The sequence below is a fragment of the Sapajus apella genome, unplaced genomic scaffold (assembly GCF_009761245.1).
Source record: "Sapajus apella isolate SASKATOON/1434 unplaced genomic scaffold, GSC_monkey_1.0 scaffold3, whole genome shotgun sequence".
NCBI classification, from domain to species: domain Eukaryota; kingdom Metazoa; phylum Chordata; class Mammalia; order Primates; family Cebidae; genus Sapajus; species Sapajus apella.
This window is the reverse complement of record NW_022436943.1, coordinates 32837427-32845843: the sequence shown is the minus strand read 5'-3', so window position 1 is coordinate 32845843 and position 8417 is coordinate 32837427. Positions and strand designations below refer to the sequence as shown.

Below are 8417 nucleotides of genomic sequence, written 5' to 3'. Positions count from 1 at the left end.
AATCTTGTCTGCCTGCCTTAATTTAGGAAGATAGTCTTCGAACTCTGATATTCTTTCTTCCACTTAGTTGATTTGGCTATTGATGCTTGTGTACTCATCACAAAGTTCTTGTGCTGTATTTTTCAGCTCCATTAGGTCTTTCATGTTCCTCTCTAAACTGCTTATTCTAGTTTGCAGCTCCTGTAAACTTCTATCATGGTTCTTAGCTTCTTTGCATTGGGTTAGAACATGCTCATTTACCTCAGCAAAGTTTGTCATTACCCACTTTCTGAAGCCTACTTCTGTCCATTTGACCATCTCGTCCTCCATCCAGTTCTGTGTCCTTGCTGGAGAGGTGTTGCCATCATTTGGAGGACAAGAGGCCTGTGACCTTTTGAGTTTTCAGCACTTTTTTCATTAATTCTCTCTCATCTTCATGAGTTTGTCTAGTTTCAATCTTTGAGGCTGCTGACCTTTGGATGAGGTTTTTCTAGGGACTTTATTTTTTTTATTGATGCTGTTGTTACTTTCTGTTTGTTTTTCTTTTAACAGTCAGGTCCCTCTTCTGTAGGGCTGCTACAGTTTTCTAGGGGATCATTTCTTGCCCTATTTATCTGGGTCCCTCCCATACCTGAAGATGTCACCTGAGGAGACTGGAGAACAGTAAAGATGGGTGCCTATTCCTTCCTCTGGGATCTCTGACCTCGAGGGGCACTGATCTGATGCCAGTAGGATCATTCCTGTATAGGGTGCCTGGTGACCCTTGTTTGGGGGTCTCACCCAGTTGAGGGCACAGGAACCAGGACTCATTTAGTGAAGTGCTTTGGCTGTCCCGTGGCAGAAGGGGTGTGCTGCCTTGGGAAGAAACCCACTCATCTGGGCTGCCTGGATTCCTCAGAGCTACCAGGAGGGAAGCCTAACTCTGCTGGTCCATGGAGACCATGGCCACCCCTCCACCTAGAGGCTCTGGCCCAGGGAGATGAGTTTTGTCTCTAAGCCCAGGGCTGGAGTTGCTGGAGTTCCTGCAGGAAGGCCCCACCCAGTAAGAAGAGATGTGTCAAGGCCCTGCCTAAAGAGGCAGCCTGGTCACGGTCTGCCACAGCCAGTGTCCTGCACTGTGGGGAATACCCCTTGGGAGGAAGTCATCTAATCTCCCTGGCTTCACCAGGGGAAAACACAGCCTGGAGCTATAATGATGGCTGCCGCCCTTCTCCCCAGGAGTTCAGTGTCTTAGGTAGTTAGCAGTTTACAGTGATGGCTGCCATTCCTTCCCTGGGGAGCTGAGTATTTTTAGATAGCATACAGCCACAGTGATGATGGCTGCCCCTCCCTCAGGGAGCTCAGTTGTCTTAGGCAGTCAGCAGCTGCAGTGATGGCTGCTGATCCTCCCCCAGGGAGCTCAGATGGCCTAAACAGCAGGCAGCCACAGGGATTATGGCTGCCCACTCCTTGGGAGCTCAGTAGTCTTAGGCAGATTCCAGCTGAGTGGCTGTTGAGAACCTGCGTAGCTCTGTGGTTGGGGCACAAGGCCCTGGGAGCATGGGCTCACAAGTGGGATCTTCTGATCTGTGGGTTGCACAGACCTGTGGAAAAAGCATAGTTTCCCAGGCTAGGTAGCACACTCACTCACCACTGCTCTTGGCTGGGGATGGAGGGGCTCCCCTTACGCCATGTGGCTCTCAGGTGGGCTGATGCACCACCCTGCTTTTCTTGCTCTACGTGGTTCACACCAACCATCTAGTCAGTCCTGATGATAAAACCTGGACACCTCAGTTACCAGTGCAGGATTTGCATGACGTTTTGGTTCTTCCCATGGGAGTCTCCAAACGCCACTGCTTCTACTTGGCCATCTTGGCCCCACCCCCAGACCATGAGTTTTGATGAACTTGTTAAAATCACTTTAAAGTATACTCATAACCATAAATTAATCAATTATTACCAATACTCTTCTAAATTCATTTCTCCTGACAAGTGGATGACTAGAATTTACCTTCTCCAAAATATTTGTCTTAGTATTTGCCTTTCATTCCTTTGCATGCTAAGCATTTATGCTTGGAACAAAAGTCATGCTGAAGGAAAGTGTTAAAAAGACAACTAGGGGAAAGAACTTATACTTATTGAGCACCTACTGTAAGTTAGGTATAACTATTTACAAATAAATGATTTCATAAAATCCTGATAGGTTTTAAATTTTTTCTTATGGTTGAAAAAACTGAAACTTCAAGATGATGAGTAATTTTCTTAGAATTTAAATCTATGTCCTTCAGAAGACTGAGATTATACTCTATTTATGTCTCTGCTACATAAGATAAATGAAGTTGAAAAGTTGTGTTTAATCATCCTGATCTTCATATCAAAACTACCTATATTCAACTACTCCAATTCATTCATTCAAAAGCCAACATCTGGAATACCAACTTTATGAGCCATGTTGTACTAAACCAATTCCCATCCTGCTCATCCTCTATGATATTGTCCTGAGTGAAAAGCTGGTCTTGCTAACCTGTTCTTGCTACAGGATATAGCAACATTGTGAATGTAAAATTATTTAACTTCTTTGAACATCTTAAGGACCCTTGTTGGTTGATCTCCTTCAGAGAGATCTGAGGGGTAGGAGGAAAGTTAAATTCCATGGCTTTGTATATTTTAAAACTTTGACTTGAAATCACAAGGATGCTAAACTCAGCTGGCACATTCCAGTGACCCAAATGTCAAACTGGGCTCCATCCTGCTTGAGTTTCACACAGAACAAACAGCCCGTTATAGATTCAAGAGTGGTCTTGGGTGGGGATTGACAACCCCGGAAAGCAGCTGTGCTGATCCAAGGTGAATCCATGATATAGTCCTAAGTAGAGACACATACCAGCCAATGAGAAAGATACTGAGACTGTGTCTCACAATGCCAGAAAAATAAAATCTAATCTTTCCCTGATTTCATCTACATGAAATCAAAATATTGTATTTCTGGAAACATCTGGACGACTAAATAAATTTTTGTACAGCTTCATCTGGATATTTGGTAACATTTAGACACAGCCTGAGGTTCCTAGACTGAAGCCATCCCCTACTGTTAAGAACAATTTTTTCTTTTCTTCTCCCATAAAAATGGGTTCACTGTTCTTTATTTAGTCTAACAGAAGGATCCATGTACCAGCACTGCCTTAGCTTTGCTTGGCTTCAATTACACAAACTAACCACACTCAGTTGGATGGCAACTGCCATAGCTGTGTGCCTGCCGTCTCCAAATTCATGAGTGGAGTTTTTCCACCCACAGTGTCAGGTACAAGATCTGAAATAAGGATTAAATTCTCTAGTACAAATAAGGGGAAAATTTAAATGAAATAATACTTCTGCTAAGCTTAAGTTATACCAAACTGCTTCCCATACGGAATAATACTAAAAGCTGTCAGGTTTTCAATTGATTAATCACTATCATCCTGGCACTATGGTAACTTCCTTTACAAATATTATCTCACTTAACACTTTATCTTTTAAGGAAGGCAATATGGAATTCATCTATAGAGTAATTTATCAAATTCTTAACTGCTTGCATATATTTCTCTCTTACTTTTTTTTCAATCATAGTTTGTTTTAGTCCAGTTGAGCTGTTGGTCCTCCCCTCCATTTGTGGTCCCTGAGGGCTGTCAACTCCCCGTTGCCATGAAATACCAATTACATACTTCCAGACCGCTAATCTCTCTCCACCCCACCAGCTTTCCTGCTTCTGACCACAGAGTGACAACATCAGCTGCACCATGCCACGGAAAACAGGACTCAACAATTTAGGAGAACCAGCTCAGCTAGGAGAGTTTCCTGAGTTGTGAAAACCCTCTTAACACATCAATATTGCATTAACCTAATGTCACCTGCTTTTCTTTTGGGCACAGGGGTTATTAGGCATGTGAACATCTTCAGTCCAACCACAAACGGAAACAGGACAGTTGCTTTTGGCCCAAGGCGGGCTTCTCACCTTGGCAATAGGGTGGTGCAGCTCCATGGGCAATATGGCAAAGTGAAAATCCTGTTGTTGTGCCACCTAGAAAACCAGGATATTGTGGAACCCTGAGCTAGTATTTAACTTTTTGGCTCTACTGTGAGCCAAATTTGAGGTGCTTTATAAAAACAGTTGCATAACTCCTGGTCAAACATTAAAGAAAATACTTCCAAGAGTGAGCACTGCCCATTGACTGTCCCTACCTACAGTTTAGGTCATATATTTTGCAACCGCATTCAACCAAGGCTTGTATGGACCCTCATCAGGTCTCAGGGTTCTTCTCTGGTTCAAAAAACCCTGACAGGACTAATGAAATTGTATTTTTCCAACTGTACACTCACTTTCAAAACATCATATCACTAAGCCTAGGTATGCTATCCTCAACTTCTTTTCTAGTGTGCCTCTTTATTATTAATGAGCACAATTGCTCATTCTTGGGACTGATGGGCTCTTATGGGGATTTTAGAGTTTAAAACAGAACTTAAAGGTTTATAAGTCAATTATTTTCTGATTATTTTTTTTCTTTTTGTTTTTTTCTGCCCTTTTCTTTAACCTAAAATGCGTTGCTGGGTCCTAATGCTACGGTGAACATGGGATAAAAATAGATTCCGGTAAGATTTTGTTTTGTTTTGTTTTTTAGATGGAGCCTCTTTCTGTTGCCAGGCTGGAGTGCTGTGGTGTGACCTCGGCTCACTGCACCCTCCACCTCCAGGGTTCAAGCAATTCTCTGTGTCAGCCTCCTGAGTAGCTGAGATTACAGGCACCCACCACCATGCTCAGCTAATTTTTGTACTTTTAATAGAGATGGGGTTTCACCATCTTGGCCAGGCTGGTCTTGAACTCCTGACCTCATGATCCACCGCCTCAGCCTCCCAAAGTGCTGGGATCACAGGCGTGAGCCACCGCGCCCAGCCAAAAATAGATTCTGGTAATACATTACAAACCGCCAAATTCATCCATCTTTCATGTATTCCAGATCTTCCACAAAAGTGTCAGATATAACTACTTTCAAGTCTTCTTAAACTGTTTTTGAAGATCCAGTTTTATTAAAGATCTTGTGGGGAGTTGAGAAGCAAGTAAAGAAAGTATCAAAATAAATCATTATTCTCTTCGTTTGTTTTTATAATGGGGAAGTGACATCATAGGGTTCATTAAGACTCAGCCACAACCACACAGAATTGCAGTATATGGGAGACACAGTATCAAAATTCCATCTATGATCTAATGCTCTCTTACATACTGTGATACACAACACCTGATACTGGATTAAACTCAGACACTCATTTCTTTCCAAAGACTTTGCAGGGCAAATCATTCCCTAAGCAAGTGTTGTTTCTGACCCAATGCCTACTCAGTGTTCTTAAGTAAAAATATTGAACACAGCACCAGAATAGGCTATTTGTTAATAGGGGAACTGAAACGGTAATACAATATGTACATTTTTTATTATGAAACAAATAACTTTTGACAGCAGATCAATGTTATACTTCTATTATGAACATTTTCCCTAAGTACAGAAAAAATGACTATAAAGAAAAAGAATTAAGCCATTCAGTGCTTTTTTTTTTTTTTTTTTTTTTTGGCAGAAGGTCACTCTTTCACCCAGGCTGGAGTGCAGTGGTACAATCTCAGCTCACCGCAACCTCTGCCTCCCAAGTTCAAGTGATTCTCCTGCCTCAGTCTCCCTCATACCTGGGGCTACAGGCATGCGCCACCATGTCTGGCTTAATTTTGTATTTTTAGTAGAGATGGGGTTTCACCATCTTGGCCGGGCTGGTCTCAAAGTCCTGACCTCAGGTGATCTGCCCACCTCAGCCTCCCAAACTACTGGGATTACTAGCGTGAGCCATCATGCCTGGCCCCATTCACTGCTTCTGAAGAATGCTTTATTCTGCCATTCTGGAGATAACTGGCACTCCCCTCTGATTTGTGGCTATTAATGATAAACTGACAGTGGAAATCGCAGTCAAGTATATATACTTTCCTCTGCTTTTAAAAATCTTGCTTAAAGTCTTATTAAAATTTGAAAAACACAGTGAATACCTCATTGTTCTAATCAGAATCTGTTCAGGATCACCGGTTATTTCCACTTACTACCAAGAATTGAAGGATGTATGATTTTTTTCTACTCCTTATAGCATATATGGCTAATGCAAATATCACCAGCCCAAATTTTCTCTGCATTTCAGCCCAGAATAGGTAAAAGCTTTGGGTTCCATAAATGTTTCAAATAATTTAAAGGGGCACTACTGATTATCTTTCCATTGTAATGTGCTTGGCAGGATAACTTGTATGTGTCCTCCTTTAGCCACTCCTTGAGCAGACTGCAACCCCAGCCTCGGAGACTTTGGCAAAGTCAGAGGCAGGAAGAAAGAAAATAATGCTTTGAGGGTCAGGAAGTCAGGCAGAAAAGAGAAGCAATGTATTTGATAAGCTGAAATATATCCTGAAAAAGGAGAGATATCTATAAGTCCCCTAAGTATTGCCTACATATGCTCTGACAGCAACCTAAGAAAGTGGTGAGACTTCAAAGAGGGAATGGTTGAGTAGGGTGTGTAAGGAGCCAAGATCTCAGACAACAAGATTCCCTGGTCATAAAAATCTCCTGTGCTCAAGTGCTGCACAGAAACAGCAGAGCTTCAAACTAAAGTACAGTGTAGATTGGATTCATGTTGTAACTGCAGTTCAACTATTGCAGGCTACTGACCGATATCTGAATAAGCTTCTCCAATGCTTTAGGACCAAGCAGGGACACAAAGTTTTGGCGGATGGGAAAAACCAGTCATACTGACCATGAAATCTGGAGTCTCAAGATTTATAAAAAAATTTTAATGTGGTATTTTTTGTACAAATATGTTCATTTTGCTTTGATAAAGAGGCAAACTTCTCTGATACATCAGGTGCTGTTAACATAACAAAAGCCCAATTCCCAACTATGTATTCTTGAAAGTCAGAAAAACTGGTTTCTCTCCTTACTTCTACCTTGGGTATGTGCTTTGATCTTGAATAAGTCACTGAAGTGTGCTCAGCTTCAAGTTCCTTATCCTTAAAATGGGAATAAGCATACCTGTCAGTCTTATCTCACAGGGCCGGTAGACACAGAATTACCAGTAGTAGCAGTAGTACCAGAGTTAGAATTGGTGCTGTTGTTGCCGTTGTGGCTTATTTTGTTATGACATGTCTTTAAAATGGTATAACTTCCCTAATAACGTCTACCAATGACAATTATGAATATAATAACTGATAAACAGCATAGTTTCTCTAGCTGGAAAATGTGAATGTTGCAGATAATATAAATGTGCTTTTATATATTTACTTATGTTTTGATAAAGGTATTAAGCAATAACTAGAAATCAGCTTAGGGGTTATATTTTTAAAAGAAGGATAATTATAAAGAGCTCTTTGAAAAGTCACTTATTAAATTTATCAACCAACTGAGAAGATTGCTGGTTCATTTCTGATCATGTGAGTAATATTCAAATATGGGCAGTTTGCCTTTTAAAGGACATTCCAATAACCAAATTTTGATGGCAAACTGATTTGAAATAGAGCATAGTATCTTAACCAAGTAATATTTTTGCTTTAAGTCAGGGAAACAAGAGCTGCAGAACCAGGAAATGTGAAGAAGCATGAAAAATATTTAATCAACAGTTATTCCTCTATAGGAAAATCACTGGTGTCCATAAAATGAAGCAGATAACAGCATTGTTCTCCTTCTTAGTATTATGGGAGGCAGTTCTAGGCATTCAATTTCTTTCACTTAAAGGAAGAAAGAACAGAGAACAGAATGCTGAAATCTGGCAGGGAATGGGGCTGGGAGGGTGCAGGTAAGCAGTGGGGAGAGGTATGGAATCTACATAACATTCCAAAGATGAATTAGAGCTAGGAATGCTACTTTTATAAACTATGCAGACAAAGGGGAAATGATGAATAAAACCATTAAAAAATATCTCAGGGATCTGAATTTTACCAGACTATAATTTGCAAAACCTTGATATTCCCTTTAACATAACTATATTATCATAGAAAACCCTGAAGTCAGTAAGTAGTTCCTACTACTCAACTAATAAGTTACCTATTACAACAATAATCTAAAAATCTATCTTTAAGTGTAGCAGTGAAATGTTTCCATTATCTTTGGAGTTTTTTTCCTATTAGTGAAAAAGAGTGACTCATTAAAAATTACTCAGTAACTGATGATCATTCTAGTTAAAATCTAAAGGTAGCGTTTGGATTATTTAATTCACATGCATTATCACGTATTATGACAGGAAAACACATCATTTTACTATAATATTCTATCTTGATCAAAAACACTTAATAACCTTATGTTAGTTCATTTTTTCTACTTCCGTGAGATATTGGTCAGTCTTATGTGCCTACTCACAAAAGTGGAATAACCAACAAATTGTCATACAACTGGGACCCATAATCAGCATACTAA

General features: G+C 40.5%; 1 non-coding gene across 1 annotated transcript; it reads left to right on the top strand.

The window, feature by feature from the left end:
* Positions 1 to 7888: 7888 nt before the first annotated feature.
* LOC116536106 lies at positions 7889 to 7978 on the top strand. The gene has a single exon (XR_004262480.1). It is a non-coding gene; the product is annotated as a small nucleolar RNA Z122 (small nucleolar RNA).
* The last annotated feature ends 439 nt before the right edge of the window (positions 7979 to 8417 follow it).